Source organism: Zingiber officinale, chromosome 5A (genome assembly GCF_018446385.1).
Source record: "Zingiber officinale cultivar Zhangliang chromosome 5A, Zo_v1.1, whole genome shotgun sequence".
Classification (NCBI taxonomy): Eukaryota; Viridiplantae; Streptophyta; class Magnoliopsida; order Zingiberales; family Zingiberaceae; genus Zingiber; species Zingiber officinale.
Genome location: NC_055994.1, coordinates 37,608,093 through 37,625,132, shown reverse-complemented (window position 1 = coordinate 37,625,132; position 17,040 = coordinate 37,608,093).

Below are 17,040 nucleotides of genomic sequence, written 5' to 3'. Positions count from 1 at the left end.
CCCGTATCACACAATTGACTGACACTTAGGAGATTAAAAGTCATCCCCTTGACTAGAAGGACATTCTTGATATGGAGACATTCGGATATATGAATGTCTCCAACTCCTACAACCTTCAGACTACCATTGTTACCAAATGACACATTACCTCTATTTTTGTTTTGAATGGTAGAAAATAGTGACTTGTCCCCGGTCATGTGCTTGGAGCATCCACTATCAACAAACCAAGTTGATAGACGCTCCCCCTTTACCAATGCCTACAAGACACGAAAGATAGATGTTTTAGGTACCCAAGTCTTGGGACCTAATGCATCTACAATGAAAGACTTAGGCACCCATGCCTTTGTTACCTTCTTCCTAGTCTCATGAACCCTAGAAACATGCGATCTATGAAATTGGGTTCTTGACACTAAAGAAATAAAGCTAGACTCCTTAGGTTGGTATCCTAATCCAGCCTTGTTGTAGACCGCCCTTTGGGCATTTAGAATCATGTCTAATGTCTTGGAGCTAGTTGAGAATTTCTCAAGCATTTTCTTGAGTTTCTCAACCTCACCCTTCAAGGCTTTGTTTTCATCTTCAAGGAGCTCTAGATGTAGGTCATCAACCTCATCTTCCCTAAGAGCTCTCAAGTTCTCTACTTCTTCTTTTAATGATTTATTTTCTGTTTTTGATTTTTTAAGCAAGGTAGACAAATGTGTAATAGTCTTATAGCATTTTTCTAAGTGAGAAGAGGTTACCTCTTCATCATCCGAAGATGATGAAGCCGCGGCTGATGTGCTTGAGTCATCACTCTCGGATTCGGACTCCTCCCTTGCCATGAGTGCCAATTGCCGAGTACTCTTCTCCTTCTTCTCTTCCTCCTCCGATGAGCTTGAGGAGGATTCATCCCAAGTGGCCTTGAGAGCTTTCTTCTTCTTGGCTCTTTCCTCCTTCTTTTTGGCCTGTTCCTCCTTCTTGAGTTTTGGACACTCACTCCGGTAGTGGCCTTTCTTGCTACACTCATAACATGTAACATTAGTCTTATCGATATTTTGATCATTAGATTTACCTTTTCCTTTATATCTCCTGCTTCTTCTCATGATCCTCCTCACAAAATTTGCCATCTCGCTTGATGATGATCCACCTTCATCATCGGACTCGGAGGAGGATGAAGATGAAGGAATCTCTTTCTCCTTCTTCTTTTCTCTCCTTCTTCTCCCATCCTTGCTCTTTTCTCCTGCAACCAAAGCTATACCTTTCTCCTTTTGACCTTTGTTAGCAAGTTCATGAAGTTCCATTTCACAAAAGAATTCGTCTAATTTAACAATGGAAAGATCCTTGGAAACCTTGTAGGCATCTACCATAGATGACCACAAGGCATTCCTTGGAAAGGATTTAAGAGCGTACCTTACTAGGTCGCGATTCTCCACGCGTTCATCCACGGAATGTAAACCATTGATGATTTCCTTGAACCTCCCATGTAGTTCACTTACCGTTTCATTTTCCTTCATGGTGAGATTTTGTAGTTGATTCAAGAATAGGTCCCTCTTGGCTATCCGAGAATCTCGAGTTCCTTCTTGGAGCTCGATAAGCTTGTTCCATAAATCTTTTGCACTCGAGAATGGACCTACCTTGACGAGTTGGTCCTTGGCAATCCCACATTGTAAGGTGACAACCGCCTTGGCATCGGCTTGCCCTTTACGAGTTTGTTCAGTAGACCACCTTGATGAATCGAGTTCCTTATCTTCTTCGTCCTTCGGTGGTGTGAAGCCTTCCTTGACCGAGAACCACATGGAGATATCAGTCTTGAGGTAATACTCCATGCGGCTATTCCAATACTGGAAATCTGCTCCATCGAAGAACGGTGGTCTGTTGGTGCTGAATCCTTCCTTCATGGCCATCTTGTTGCTCCTTGGAATGTTAGTCCAGATGAAGAGCACCAGGCTCTGATACCACTTGTTAGGATCTTAGATGGCTAGAGGGGGGTGAATAGCCTCTTAAAAACTTAGACAGAGAGTTCTACACAAAAACTAGTTAGCACAGCGGAAGTGGAAAACTAAAACGAAGGAAGAAAAACACACACACAGCAGACACAAAGATATACGAGGTTCGGGGATAACTTGCCCCTACTCCTCGGCGTGTCCGTAAGGTGGACGACTCCTTGATCTTCGGTAGATCGCACCCCGGATAACTTCCGGCTAAAGATGTCTCCTTCTCGGTGGAGCAACCTCTCAACAGAGTCTCAAGAAAGATCTAAATTAAAGCACGAGACTTACAGAAACTCGGTGGCAAAGGAGAATAGAAATGCTTACAACCACGCGAGTATCAGTAGCAGAAAACAGAGATCGCAGTTCACCCGAGAGCTCAAGAACTTCGCACAACAGCACAGACTTTTCTTTCAAGCTTTCTTCGTTGTCTTGTTCTTGTTCCCCTCTCGCTGTTTTTACTGCTTCTCAAATCTGATCTCTGCTGTCACAGATCTGGTCAAAACTGCGCAAATCAGCGCTGCAGCCAATCCCTCTTCCTCCTTACCTGGTTCTCTGAACTCACACCAATGATATCACAGTCATCACTGGCGTCTTCTGAGCTCGAACCAATCCCCAGGAGTCAAGCAGATCGCAGCCCAATCGCAATCAGAAACCCAGTGAACGTTGATGCCTCAAATGCATCTGTTGCAGCAAATCACAGTGTAAAGAGCACTTGTCTTCTTCTCTTAATGAAGCTCAATTTGAATTCAACCATGAGAATGTGACCTGCAACCTGCAAGCTCAAAAGACTCACAGCAGATGGTTAAAAACAGATGGTGAAGACAAATACGGCAATCAGAAAAAGTACATGCAAAATAAACAATACCGTGGATCGGTCTGCAGACCGATCCACGCTTTCTGGATCATCGCTGATCGGTCTGCGGACCGATCAGGCACTAATCTGATCGGTCCCCAGACCGATCAGATGGCGCTGTTTCCAAATACGCGCAGCTTCTGATCGGTCTGCGGACCGATCAGGCATTAATCTGATCGGTCCCGAGACCGATCAGATAGCGTTCTTCCCAAACGCTTACAGCCTCCTGATCGGTCTCCAGACCGATCAGTAAAAACACAGTGGGCTACTGATCGATTTCTGATCGGTCTGCAGATCGATCAGTAAACGTTCAGTAGCCACTGATCAATTCCTGATCGGTCGACAGACCGATCAGGTGTCAAGGTTTCACTGGATCGGTCTGCCGACCGATCCAGCTTCTCGACTCAGTCCAGGTCGAGCCCTCTCTGACCTAGTCCGGAAAAATGAGCTCCCTAGCCCTTTCCGACTTTATCTGGTCCTAGAAAACGAGCTACCGAACCCTCTCTGACTCCGCATGCCAAGTTTCCTTCTTGGACTTTTCAACACCAGATGTCCGATCACCCTTGATCCATCTGGATTTTCCCTTGCCCGGCTTCACTCACCAGGACTTGCACCTAGCTTCACTCACTAGGGTTTTCACCTGGCTTCACTCACCAGGACTTGCACCTAGCTTCACTCACTAGGGTTTTCACCTGGCTTCACTCACCAGGACTTTCCAACTGCTTCAATCAGGTCAACCTAGTCAACCTAGATTAGTAATTAATCTGAGTTAATTATCTGATACAAACTTAAATCAGTGTCAACAGCAAAACAACATCCAGGTCAGACTGTATCAAGACACTTTGCCAATGAAGATGATTATGTTGGTAAAATTACTTTTAGACTTATGAATAAAGAGTTTCAATGGGCGTTTAATGATTTCAATAATTGTTATGGATTGTCTACCGGTACCTCTCGCAGGTTTGATTCTAGGTTTAATTGGAATCATTTTTGGAGTGCGATCACTGGATTAGATCAACCTTATACGCCCTCTAGAGCTAAGGCTTCTCATATGCAAAACCCTGTTTTTAGATACTTACATCGAGTTATGAGTAAGACTATTTTTGGTAGAGGGGAAAGTGATGGAGTTATCAAAAAAGTAGAGTTGTATGCTTTATGGGCTATGTTGCATAAGGTTGACTTTGATTCTAGTTTTCATTTTTTACAAACCTTAGTGAGAGCTGGGAGGGCATCCTCGGGGTCAATTGTTTTTGGAGGTTTAATTACTCAAATAGCTATTAATTTGGAGCTTGATTTAGATGGATTGGAAGTCATTCATGGCAATGACATGATAGACATTGATGCATGTCTTGCTATGAAAATAATTTGTCGAGATGAGAATGGTTTTGTATTTCCAAGGTCGAATGGTTTTCCTTTACCTCTTCCTTGTCCCGAACGAACTTCTATTCGCAACCCAGCTAATTGGGTAATTACTGATCTAGACCCCGAGAATGCCCCTTTCATATCCGGAGATACAGAGCCACACATTGAGCCCTCGACATCTGGATACCTGCAGCCCTCCGGTCATCCGCAACCTGCTAGGCATTCTTTTGCCTATGGTATAGGTTCCTCCAGATTTGACTTTTCAGATTTTCGTGCATCTCTAGAATCACTTCATGAGAAGCCAAATGCCCAACAAGTAATGTTGGAAGGTCGCTTCTCTTTATCAAATGACCAGTTTATAGAAGTACAAAATCACTTTCAGTTCACGAGAAATTTGGTCAAGTGGCTGAATTTATGCAGGACTATGATACTGATCAGGCTAGAATAAGAGATTTTATGTAGAGCATGAATATCACTAGTGTCACGCCCCAGAGGAGTCCCTGTCCGAGAAAATTTCGGCAGCATCTCCCCTGTACGGTGGACAATCTGAAACTTTTCTACATCTCACAAATACCTCAGCCACAGGCGGCTGGAATAATAGCAACAAAATAAAACATCACCACACAGTTATATATAATCAAACAAAGTAGTAATACTCTGACTCAAAAACCACCCTACTCAACTACACTCGTAAAGCTCAAAACCGACGAACTCACCTCTTCTGCCGTCCAGGCAGGCACGTAGTAAAAAATACACATCGAATAAAAATCCATCATCATCACAAAAATCCATATAACAACCAAGTATCCAAACAAACCAAGTCCACACATAATCAATAAATGCAAAACAAAACTAAACGATATATAAATCATCGAGGTTTGCAGAGATCTAGCACTACGTGCTGTGGGGACTAGCGACTGGAACTCTCTCCTGACAGCATCAACCTGAAAATAACAACAATGGAGGCGGGGTGAGTCCAACACTCAGCAGGTACAGTTGATATGCAAAGTAAAGAAATAACACCTAGCACTAATCATGCGTACAGTCTCCTAATAAAGATAAAGGTAAATGCAAACCGAAGAAGACAGGAGAGAATCTGTACTAACCAGGACCCGGTATAAGGACAAACAGTTCAAAAGGTATAGAAGACCTGTATGCATGTCAAACATAGGTATCCAAACAATATGCAGCATATAAATGCAGCAAACACAATCACAAACAATAAATGCATCATGCATATGATGTCAATGTCATGGTCACCCCTGACGCCAGTCAGCCAACTCACAACAAAAGTGGGACCAAGTGGGTAGGACTGTGACAACCGTGCACTCAGCAACACTACTCCTGATGAGTGATCGAGTGGACGGGATGCTGTCAGAGTACATACGTACTCCTACCCCAAATCATAAATAGGGGAGCGCAATGCTCTCATCTCCCGGTACACTATGACGGGGAGGAATCTCTAACGTGCTTCACGCTGTGTCACACTACCCATGAGCGGACCAACGGAGCACCGGAAGAGCCAAACTGACGTGCTACCACGCTGTGTCATGCTACCCATGAGCGTCACAATGGAGCACCGAACAGTGATGAAAACTGGCAAAGTGCTCAACAATAATGGAGCAATCTATCGCACAGCATGCGATCATACAAATGGTGCATGTCACTAAGCATGGTAATATACTAAACCAACCTCTGGATATATAACAATGGGCACCATAGTGAATAAATCATATCAAGGTATACTGATCAAATAAGGTATCAAACATAGGTCCTGACATGGTAAGACATGGTTATATCACTACCCATGAGCATGTGAAATCAGATAGGTATCCATACGAGATGCAAACAAACAAACAATCAAGCAGGTAACATGTATCGGGCAGTGATTAACCGAAACAAATAAGAAAACACAATTAATGCAAATTGTTAATTTCATTACTAAGCATATCAAAGACAATAAGTCAAAAGTACCCGCCTCCAATAGGAAAAGTCCAATCGGTCCAAATCCGACGTCGAGATACTCGTCTCGCGTCAAAACCCTGAGTCACCAATAAATAAATATTTTATTTAGCTATACTCCTATAAATAGCTAAATAAAAATCTCTTACACTAAATTAGGGCAAAACCCTAATCAACAATCACATAAACCTAACTCAGAATCCAACTCATACTAGAACAAACTACACTGTTCGGATCAAGAACAGAATATCCAAAACCAACAATAACCTGATTCAAGAACAAAATCTACTCATCTTACCTCAACCTCTCAGTCGTTCTTGCTACTGAAATCAAAGAGAATAGCTAGATGGAGTTGCTGTCCAACACCAAGAACAATCCCCACAGCCAGTTCTACTTCATATCTAAATCCAAATTTATCATCACATTAGTCCAAACAAATAGAATCTACAGCAAGGATACAATTCTCTAATCCTTACCTCACTACCTAGCCTCTGTTGGTGCTGGAACAGGATGCTGCATGATGGGGTTGCTGCCGGAATCAAAAACACCCCACATTACACAAAACCTCACCAATCCGTGTCCTCCAAGATCAAGTAGGGCACGTGGCTGAAGGCTAGGGCAGAGGCAAGGGATCGGCGGTGTCACAAGGCGTGCTGGATCAATTTTGGCAGTCGGCGACAGTGCTAGGGCATGGCGTGATCTCTGCGCATCGACATCCAGTGGCCGCTGATCGTCGCGACGGGGCCGAGAGCAAGGGTGTCCGGCGGTGGCTCGTCGGACCAGAGGAGGGGAGAGGAAAGGTGGCTCTCGTCGCCGGCGGGAGAGGGGGTCAGCGTCGCGGGCAGAAGGCTGACGCTAGGGCACAAGCGACAACGATAGGCGCTGGAGTTTGAAAGTGCAGCATCGGCAGAGAAGGGCTTCGGCAGTGGTGAGAAATGGCTATCGAGGGAGGAAAGAAGAAGAAATGGTGAAGAGGAGGAGAAGGCACCGGTTAGGGCAGGGATTCGGGAGAAGAAGACTCGGCGTCGGCGCATGGATTCGGCGGAGGGAGAGAGAAATAAGAAAAAAGAAAAGAAAATATATTTATAAATAAACATTTTCTCATTTAAATGGGTAGCCTAAACAGGCTTTCCCGGGGTTCCATTTTTATCCCCGTTAACTTGTCCATACGAGCTCCGAAAAATTCCCGAAAAATTTCCAAAAATTCCGGAAGATTCCCTTATTAATAATCGCCTATTTTCGGTATTTTACAACTAGCCAACAAGTTGATGCTTTGTTTGAGTATCATATAATCCTGAGTGAAACTCCAGGTTTTCCTAGTTTTCCCATTGGCTAACCTCATAGGCCTAGGCCTCCTTTCCCTCGCCCACCTCCACATCCTCCACCATTTTGATTTCATCAAGACGATGAAAAGTTTAAGTCTGGGGGGGGGGTGTCAATAACTTGATTTTTCTTTTTCTCTATGCATTCTAGTTCTCAGTTTTTGCTTATTTTGTGCATGTTTAGTTTTTCTTTGCGTTTGCTCTTACTTTGAGTGCTTGATTTTGATAGTCACTTGACTATCTTTTGAAATTTTTTGTTGCATACATCTTGAGAACATCAAAACTTCACTTATATGCTTTCTTGTCTTTAAGTTAAAATATTAGCACGTTCATTATCTAGATTCATGATGTTTTAAGTGATGCTAGTAATATGCTTAATGAACCTCTTTTCTCTATTTTAAGTAGCATGAAATAAGCTAAGTATCTTATGGAGATGAGTTTTAGTTTTGGCTTGACCTTAAGAATCTTATCTTCACTTCACTTCAACTTGATGCTTGAATGGTTGATATCATTGAATTAGTCATGATTCATCTTGTTTGTTTGGTACTTGATTTCCATGGTGATTTCTCAAACTTCATTTTGGTTATTGGATGAGGCTCAAATCATGTAAGCTCATTTGGAAAAATCAAAATATCCTAACATTTGTGCAAAAAGTACATTGGTGAATAAGTTTTGCACAATGCAAATACTTATGAAAAAAAAAGAAAATAAAAGTGAATAAGGGATATAAAAAATAGTTGTCGTGAGTGGAATCTAGCAAGTCACCCCTTTGAGACCGAGTTAGGTTACTAGGGAAATGACTGCTTAGCTTCTCTTGAGATTGAGCACGCCTTTGAGACCTTGGGTTGATTGAGAAATATGAACCAAGTGTGTGCCAAGTAAGTGCCTATCACTGGTTACTTGTCTATCATTGGAAACATTAGGAATTCAAATTTGATGACGACTTGACTAGGACATAGATTGAAACTTGAAGAGTTTTGAGTTACCTTACACTGTGCATAAGAGACTTATGCTTAAGTCATACTTAACTTGTTTCCATGATCATGCTTGTTAATGAAACTTTTTGATAGAGTTAGGAGAATGCATTAGGGATATGAGAGCATTGTAAAACATATGAATTTAGATTGCGGTATTTTGCTTGAGGACAAGCAAAGGTTTAAGTCTGGGGGTGTGATGTGCATAGATTGTATACACTTTTATGCATGTTTTGACGCACATTCACGTACTTCGTGCATGCTTTATTTTTGCATTTTCATACTTCCAGCTTTCCTTTCAACATATTTACTCTTTTTGTTCGGAGATATGCTTTTTGAGCATTTTCTGTATCCAGGAGTCGATTTTGGAGAAGATTTGATGCTTGAACGAAGAAGGAAGGCATAAGCCCTATGTGCCACACGACCATGACATGGGGGGTTGCCCAGGCCGTGTGGTGATCACCACCCGTGTGGCTGCAGCAGAGAAGGAAGAAGGCATGGCCGTGTGAGCATCACACGACCGTACCAGGTTTGAAGCTAAGAGGGTTCATGGCCGTGTGCACCACACGACCTTGCAAGCCATCTAGTACCGAAGCTGTATACGACCGTGTAGATCTACACGGCCGTGTAGCATTTCCAGACCCAAAGAATACCTTGGCCGTGTGCTCCACACGGTCGTGCAAGAGCTCCAGAGCCGGAGGCAGTGCAGGCCGTGTAGATCTACATGGCCGTGCAAGGGAAGCAGTGGAGGAGCAAGCCACGACCGTGTCTCACACACGACCATGTGAGACAGGTAGAGAGGGGAGTGAGCCAGGCCATGTGAGCTTCACACGGCTGTGTCTCGGGGTCGTGTGGCGCCCAAACCCCCCTTCTATATAAGCCCTTCTTCTTCATTTGAAGGGGGATCTTCTCCCTTTTGGGGAGAATCAAGATTTTGGGTGATTCTTCTTCATCTTGGAGAGATTTTACAGCGATTCAAGGGAATATCTTCAACGTTTCGACTCCAAGATTATGGATTGGATCCGAAGACGGTTCTTTATCATAGATAAGTTTTCTTTCTTCCTTTTCTTGGATTTGGGATCAAGAATGCTTGTAATTCCCTTCTCTTCGGATTTCTTTCCTCATTTCATGGAGTAGATTTCTTTGTTCTAGGATGGAGGGAATAATTGTAAGAATGATTTGATGTAAAACTCTTATGGATTTGCCAATTCCCTATTTCTATGATTTTGCCCTATTTGTATCAATTTGATCTTGTATGGATTGTTGTGATTGTGCCTAATTACCATGCTTGATTGAATGTTTGAATATCTTGTGGATGTTGTATGGATTGTTTCTCATTCAATTTTCTGAGGGACGTTCGTGACTGGAACATGCCCGTGTAAGGACGTTTGAGGGATGATCTTGAGGGTGAAATAGGGTCATTCAAGGGGATAGGATGGATAGTTTGCATTAATCTTTGTATCTCGATGCGGTTGATGAGTGATGAATTCCTATATTGATTATCCGAGGGACACACGTGACAGGCAAGCCCGTGTAAGGACAACATAGATTCATTTCTATTTGATCACATTTAAGTATAGATTTAGTCCTAGGCCGATTGTCTATTGCAAGAGAGAATCAACAACTCTCTACAAATGATAGACAATTGAGGAATAAGATTCGGTAGATCATTTACATTGAACAACCTTATAAAGAAACCAAAACTCCTAGAACATCCCTTATCATTGCCCTTATTCTTGTTTCTTATTCTTTTATTTCTATCTTTACTTTTCATAGTTACATTTTGCTTTTGTGAATCAATTGATTAGTTGTTTAGCTAATTCATGTTGAGAAGTCTTTAGTGATTATTCCAGTCCCTGTGGATAAGATATCTTTTATTATTACTTACGACATTTTCGTACACTTGCGGAACGTTAACAATAACACCTCCCCCACGCTTAGAATTTTATCCATCTCGAACAATCCAACTCATCAAGAAAGTCAACTAAAACTCTTAATGAAATGAAAGCAAAGCAAAGGTGGTAAAAGATAAATTCAAGTGAGTTCAATGGAATTGGAAGGAAAAGAAATAAAAGAATGGAAGAAGAAAAATCCTTCATTATATTCATGCATACAAATGTTATTGTGATTTCAAAAAGAAGCAAAGCAAGTTCTAGAGTTCAATTGTCATGAGTGCATATCACATAAAAAGATAATAGACTATATGCTTTAGGTAGTCCTCTTTAGGTAATTTTTGGCAATCAAACTTAATTAATCAAAATGGAATCTAACACCACACTAACCAATAGTTTGCAAGTAAAGTATTCAATCATGTTCATTGAACTAAAAATTGATGGTCAAACTTAAAAAACTTCTACCATCTTAAAAATATTACTAGAACAATTTCATGGAGAATTTTATTCAAAATGAAGTGCTATGTAGACTAAACAAAGTGCAAAGTATGGAAGCAAGATGCAAATGTAAAGTATGAAAGTAAAAGAAAGTGTAAAGCAAAAATAAAAGCAAGGAACAAACTCCCCTTTATTCCCGGTGAACCATCCATCCTATTGGTGCAGAGAGCACTAGAATCAAATATATGTTTTGATGTTGTTAAAAGTTTAAGTTCAATCTTGTTGTGATCTAATAGATTTAGCAAGTGTATAGGATGCTCAACTTTGAAAGTCTAGTAGGTTAGCTGGACCAGATACTAGGCAGTGTAAGCCTCGACAGAGCATGAAAACCAGGTAAGAAGTCCATATGGGTCCAGTGGACTGGGCATATGGCAAAGAAGATTTGATAGGTTAGAGAGGACCAGAGATTGAATCAGGAATCCTTGTCATGTCGATTAGATATTGAGCAGATGAAGTCTAAATAGGTCTGGAGGACTAGATGTTTGCTGGGTAAGATGAGGTAAGCTCCTGAAGTGGAGTGGTGAGGTCATGTCTCAGTTGAGACAAACCTTAGGTATTGATCCAACTAAAGAAACTAATGAAGATTTCTAAGTTGAGATCAAACTATTCCTAACTGTCATATTCATGCATCTATAATATGTTGGTGTAGTTGACACCAATGATCAAACCTAAGTTTTGATGAATAATAAATAAATTAAAGTTAGATGTTGTATGATCTAACCATTTTACCAAGTATGCGGGATTTGATGGGTTTGACACTATGCTGAAATTCAGGTAGGTCTAAAGGACCTGATAGTTGGTGTAGAAGTCCAGATAGGTCAAGGAGTGAACTGATATCTAGTAGGAAGTCTAGCAGGGTCCATGGGACTTAACAACTGGCCGAAGTCCAGTTGGGTCTATAGACCTAACAACTGGCAGGAAGACCTAGTGGGTCAAAGTCAAATGATTCTGCATGGTAAGTAAGGTAAGTCATTGGAGAAGAGTATCTAGTGAGGATGAGTCCCAATTAGAGACTTGAGGCACATGTCTAGTTTAGGTCCATTTTAGAAATCTAGGCTGAGACCGTGACTAGATCCTGGTCTCGAAAAGACATGATCTAATTAATAATACTTATATAATTGTGATAACTTTATTTTACAGGTTAAATATTTTTCTATTAGCCTAACATATTTTTACAGGAGCAAAAACTAAGTTAAGCTTCAGATAAATAGTGTCTAAGGTGCCTCGAAGGGTCATAGAAGCACCTCAGAGTGATGCGGAGGTGCCCTGGATCTAGTGGAGCTGCCCTCATGCGGATAAATTTTGTTAATAAAGTTTCGCTATGGGGAGGCGCCTTGAAGAGCATTGGAGGTGCCATGGAGAGTGCTAGAGGCATCTCGGAGAGCATGAAAGGTTCCCTCGAGTCGATAGAAGCCATAGTTTGCGTAACTTATCATGACCAAAGTTTTGGCGATCAAAGTTGCAATTGGAGGCACCTTTGAGGAGCTTGGATGGCCCATAATAGCCTATAAAAGAGCTATCCGGCCAAGCATTCAAGATGAACTCAATTACAAGCTTCAAATGACTCTTATGTTGCTCTGACTTCGCTTTGCTAGTGCACTACTATCACACCCCAAGGGTAAGGTTGTCTAACAAAAATTGGACAACACCTCCCCTATAATAATGACAATTGATACCTGGATACATGACCACAAGGAAATACAAGAATAATATATACAACCCACACAGCTGGATCAACAACACAACGAAAAAATTAAAAGTATCCGACTTGGACAATAGAGGGATTACTCGATCCACTCTAGATGTGAAAATAACATAGATTGTGAGTCAGCCCGGTTTAACCCAACAACCAACACGATGAATAAAAGAAGCCACAAGGATAAAGTCCAAGTCCAAGTTATTACAACACCAAATCAATACACCAAAATGCAAGTAATGAGAAGAAAGAAAGAAAATCATTCTCGGATATGATGTGGGCTAGTAGATAGGATCTCTGAGTGACACAACACATCCTCTACCTGCTAACCTAGAAATAAAGGGAAAGCAATGGGTAGTCAGTATAAAATACTCAACAGGTATAAGTGTTGGAGTAATTGGTGTGATCCTAGATTTTGATATTTAGGCAAAGGTTTAAGTTAGATTATTGTTGTATTTGATATGTGCCTGTGAGCATGCAGGATACAAGTGCAGCAAAGAAAGTCCAAGTGTGATCTTGGCAAAGACAAAGTCCAAGTGGGATCTTGGCAATGGTGAAAGTCTAAGTGGAGTCTTGGTGGTGTAAGTTCAAGTATATAGTCTTGGCAACGTAAGTCCAAGTGTGACTTAGCAAGATTGAAGTCCCAGAATGAGGAGCTCTTGGCAATGAAAGACTCACCAATAAGGATAAGGCTGAAGGAAGCTCTTGAAGGCAAAGCGTGAAGGATGGGGAAGCATCTGAGGGAGGCAGGGCTGATGGAGGAGACTAAAAGGCAATGTCGAGGTTGTGCGGGCGAGTACGACTGCTGAGAGATTGTACTCGAGATAAAATCCTAGATTTAGGTGTACCAGTCAATTGGTGTATATACCAATCGACTGGTGGTTAGACTGGGAGAGAATATAATGCTTCTGTTCTCTCAACTAAAGTGGATTAGTCGACTTATCCTAGAACCAATTGACTGGTATTGAGACGTTGGATTATAGCGATCGAATTCTACAGAGGACCAGTCTACTCATGGTGTGACCAGTCGACTGGTAGCGATAGAAACAACTTGGCTATTTTCTCCAAGCTCTATATAATGGAGCTTCGGGTAGCTGGATTGGGTGATTAAATTAGAGATGGTTAAACCCTAATTAGAGTCTCCATGCTCTCTTGTGATCCTCGTGTTCTTGATCGAGTTGTAGTGAGGTTTCTCCATCGACAAGGAGGTTTGAGCTAGTCGGAGTTCTGAGGATTGATCTATCGACGGATTGAGGGATTGTCCACCGTACGGACATTCATGGAGTAGGAGCTCTAATCTTTGAACCGCTTAAATGAACATGTTAGTGATTTGTTTGTATGTCTTTATAGTCTTCTAGTAGTTAGCTTTTGTATTACTCATATTCTTGTATTTTGCTGTGCTAATGAGTGTAGGAAGCAAACGACGTGGGTGATCGACTATTCACCCCTCTAGCTGGGTGTCAAAGGTCCCAACAATTAGTATCAAAGCAAGGAGCATTCTTGAAGGACTAATCGCTAGAATGACTAAGTGCTAGAGGAAGAACATAGAGTCAGAAGGACCATTAGGATGGGATATTCGAATCCCACCTCCATACGATCAAGATGATTTCGAGTATTAGAGGAAGCAGTTTGAGATGTGGTTCCAATGGATTGAGACCATTGGACAACATTGGAAGTTACTTTTGAAGTTCCAAAGGATAAGAAGGGGAAGTGTCTTCGATCTCGGTATTAGACCATGATGTTGGTTGCTACTCGGAACACAGTTCTGTTTTCACTGTACAAAAATTTGTACAAGCACAGAACTTAACCTAGCTACCCATGTGCTCTACTGAAGTTAAACTTGGATTGCAAATGATGCTTAACATTATTAATCTAAGTTGCTCTTCAGAAGTTAAACTTGGATTGGAAACGATACTTAACATTTTTACTCCAAGTTTAATCAATGTGATCTTCCTAAGTTAAACCATATTACAGAAGTTGATTAAATATCTATTTCAAAGATCGACTTCCAGGTTAAACATGGCGAGGCACTAGACCTTCTTGGTTATGAGATCATCCACCACTTCCTAGACAAAGCCTTTCAAAGAAATTGGATATTTAACTTCTTACAGTAACCCTAGGTTTAACTACAGAGACCACAATAGAAACACAAGATCGAAAATGCAAAATCGAAATACAAAATAGATAGCACGAAGTCGAAATATAAAATCGCTAGCCTCTTGTGTTGGTGTTTCAAAATCCATGCAAAGAAAACTAACTAATTAATTTGAAGCGGAAACCATTAATTAGTTATACCTTTCTTTGTAGCTAAAGATCTCTTGATCTTCTGTTGTATTCTTCTCCTCCTCTTGGACGTTGTGTGGGCAATGATCTACCAAGATGGAATCCACTCGAACCACTTCTTCTCCTCCAAGACTCTCAAGCCACCAAGAGATACCAAAATAGGAAACTCCTTCTCTTCTTCTTCTCCTCCAAGTAGCTGGCCACCAAGGAGATGGAACTTCTTTAATGTGCCGCGGACCTTGAGAGAAAGAAAACAAAGAGAAAGAAGAGAAGCAAAAACCGACCACTAAGGAAAAGAAGAGGAGTCGACCAAGAGAGAGTTTCAACCACAAGGGAAATAGAAGAGGAGGCAAGGCTTAGGTTAATATCATAAGACACCCTCTACCTCTCTTTTATAATCCTTGGTCTTGTCAAAAAAGAAAATTTTAATAACAATTAAAATCTCTCTCTTTTAAATTTCCTATTGTACATGACAACAAAAGGAAAGTTTTAAAATTAATCTCTCTTTTAAAACATGTAGACAACTACAAAAATAAGAAAGATTAATTAAAACTTCTCTTTTTAAATCATGGTTACAAAAAAGGAAAGTTTTATCAAAAATTAAAATCTCTCTTTTAAACATTATAGATAACTACAAATAAGGAAAAATTTTAACAAAATTAAAATCTCTCTTTAATCTTCTGTAGATAGCTATAAAAGGAAAGATTTTAAAATTTTAAAACTCTCTTTTAAAACCATGAGGATGACTATAAAAGGAAAGTTTTTAACACAAAATTAAAACTCCCTTTTATTCTTATGTGGCCGGCCCCTAGCTTGGACACCAAGCTTGGCCGGCCACTACTTGGCTCCAAATTAATGCTTGGTCGACCCCCCTTACTCCAAGCAAGGATACGTTCGACCCATTACTTGGGTAAGAAGTGGACTTTGTGGATACAAGGATTTATAGAGGCTACAACAGGGACCGAGAGGAGAAATTGGTTTTGGTCTCCTGATGAGCTTGAGCTTCTTGTGTTCGCCCTGAACACCCAACTCAAGTTCATCAATAATAACTCATACCACTAATGAGTTATTATTGAACTACCACACCAATCCTAAATTACAATATGGGCTTCTTCTTATCATGAGTGCATTAATCTCCTTATGTTTAAGATACCAAATGCCCACTAATTAAATGAGCTACTGACAACTCACTTAATTAATATCTATCTCCAAGAGTAGTACCACTCGACTTCATTATCATGCCGGACTAAGTCTACTTACAGGGTTTATATGATAATCCTTATGAGCTCCTCAAGGGGACATCATCAACCTAGATTACTAGGACATAGTTTCCTTCTATAATCAATAACACACCATATAAATAATATCATTTTCCAACTTATCAGGCCTATTGATTTATGAAACTAAATCTCACCCATTGATAAATCAAAGAAATAAATACTAAGTATATGTACTTGTTATTATATCGGGATTAAGAGCACACACACCATAATAATAGAGGTTTTGTTCTTTTATGTAGTCAGTATAAAAAGAAACAACCTCAAATGATCCTACTCAATACACACATAGTGTACTAGTGTAATTTTATAGTCAAGATAAACTAATACCAAATTACACTACAACCACTCTAATGGTTTATCCCATTCCATCTTGGTTGTGAGCTACTATTTATAATTTATAAGGAATTGATAACATGATCTTCTGTGTGGCACCACACACCATGTTATCTATAATATAAATTAAATGGACAACTGCATTTATCATAAATGCAGACATTTGACCAATGTGATTCTTATGTTCATACAAAAGTTAGGCTTTTAGTATACATCCCAACACATGGAGCAAAGGGAGCAATCGAAGATGGATAAGGAGGTAACTAGAATTATGTTGAATTTATTACCACCTAATATTATGTCATGTGTACGTGAGTACAAGTGTTCTCATGAGTTATGGAGCAAAGTAATCACGCTTTATGAGAACCCTACACAAACACAAGGAGTAGAGGAGCCCAAGGAGGAGGGCTCATTGGTCCAAGAGAATGAGTAGGACCAATCAAATGTTGATACGTGTCCAACATCTGATGAGGAGGAAGAAGTGGAATCATCCATGTCTTCAAAGGAGGAAGAAGAGTTTGAGATAGGGGAGATCTTGGAAGCTCAACCCTCAACCTCAACTACCGAGAAGAGCACTAAAGCCCACATCAAGTGTTTTGAGTGGGGGAGATGGGACAC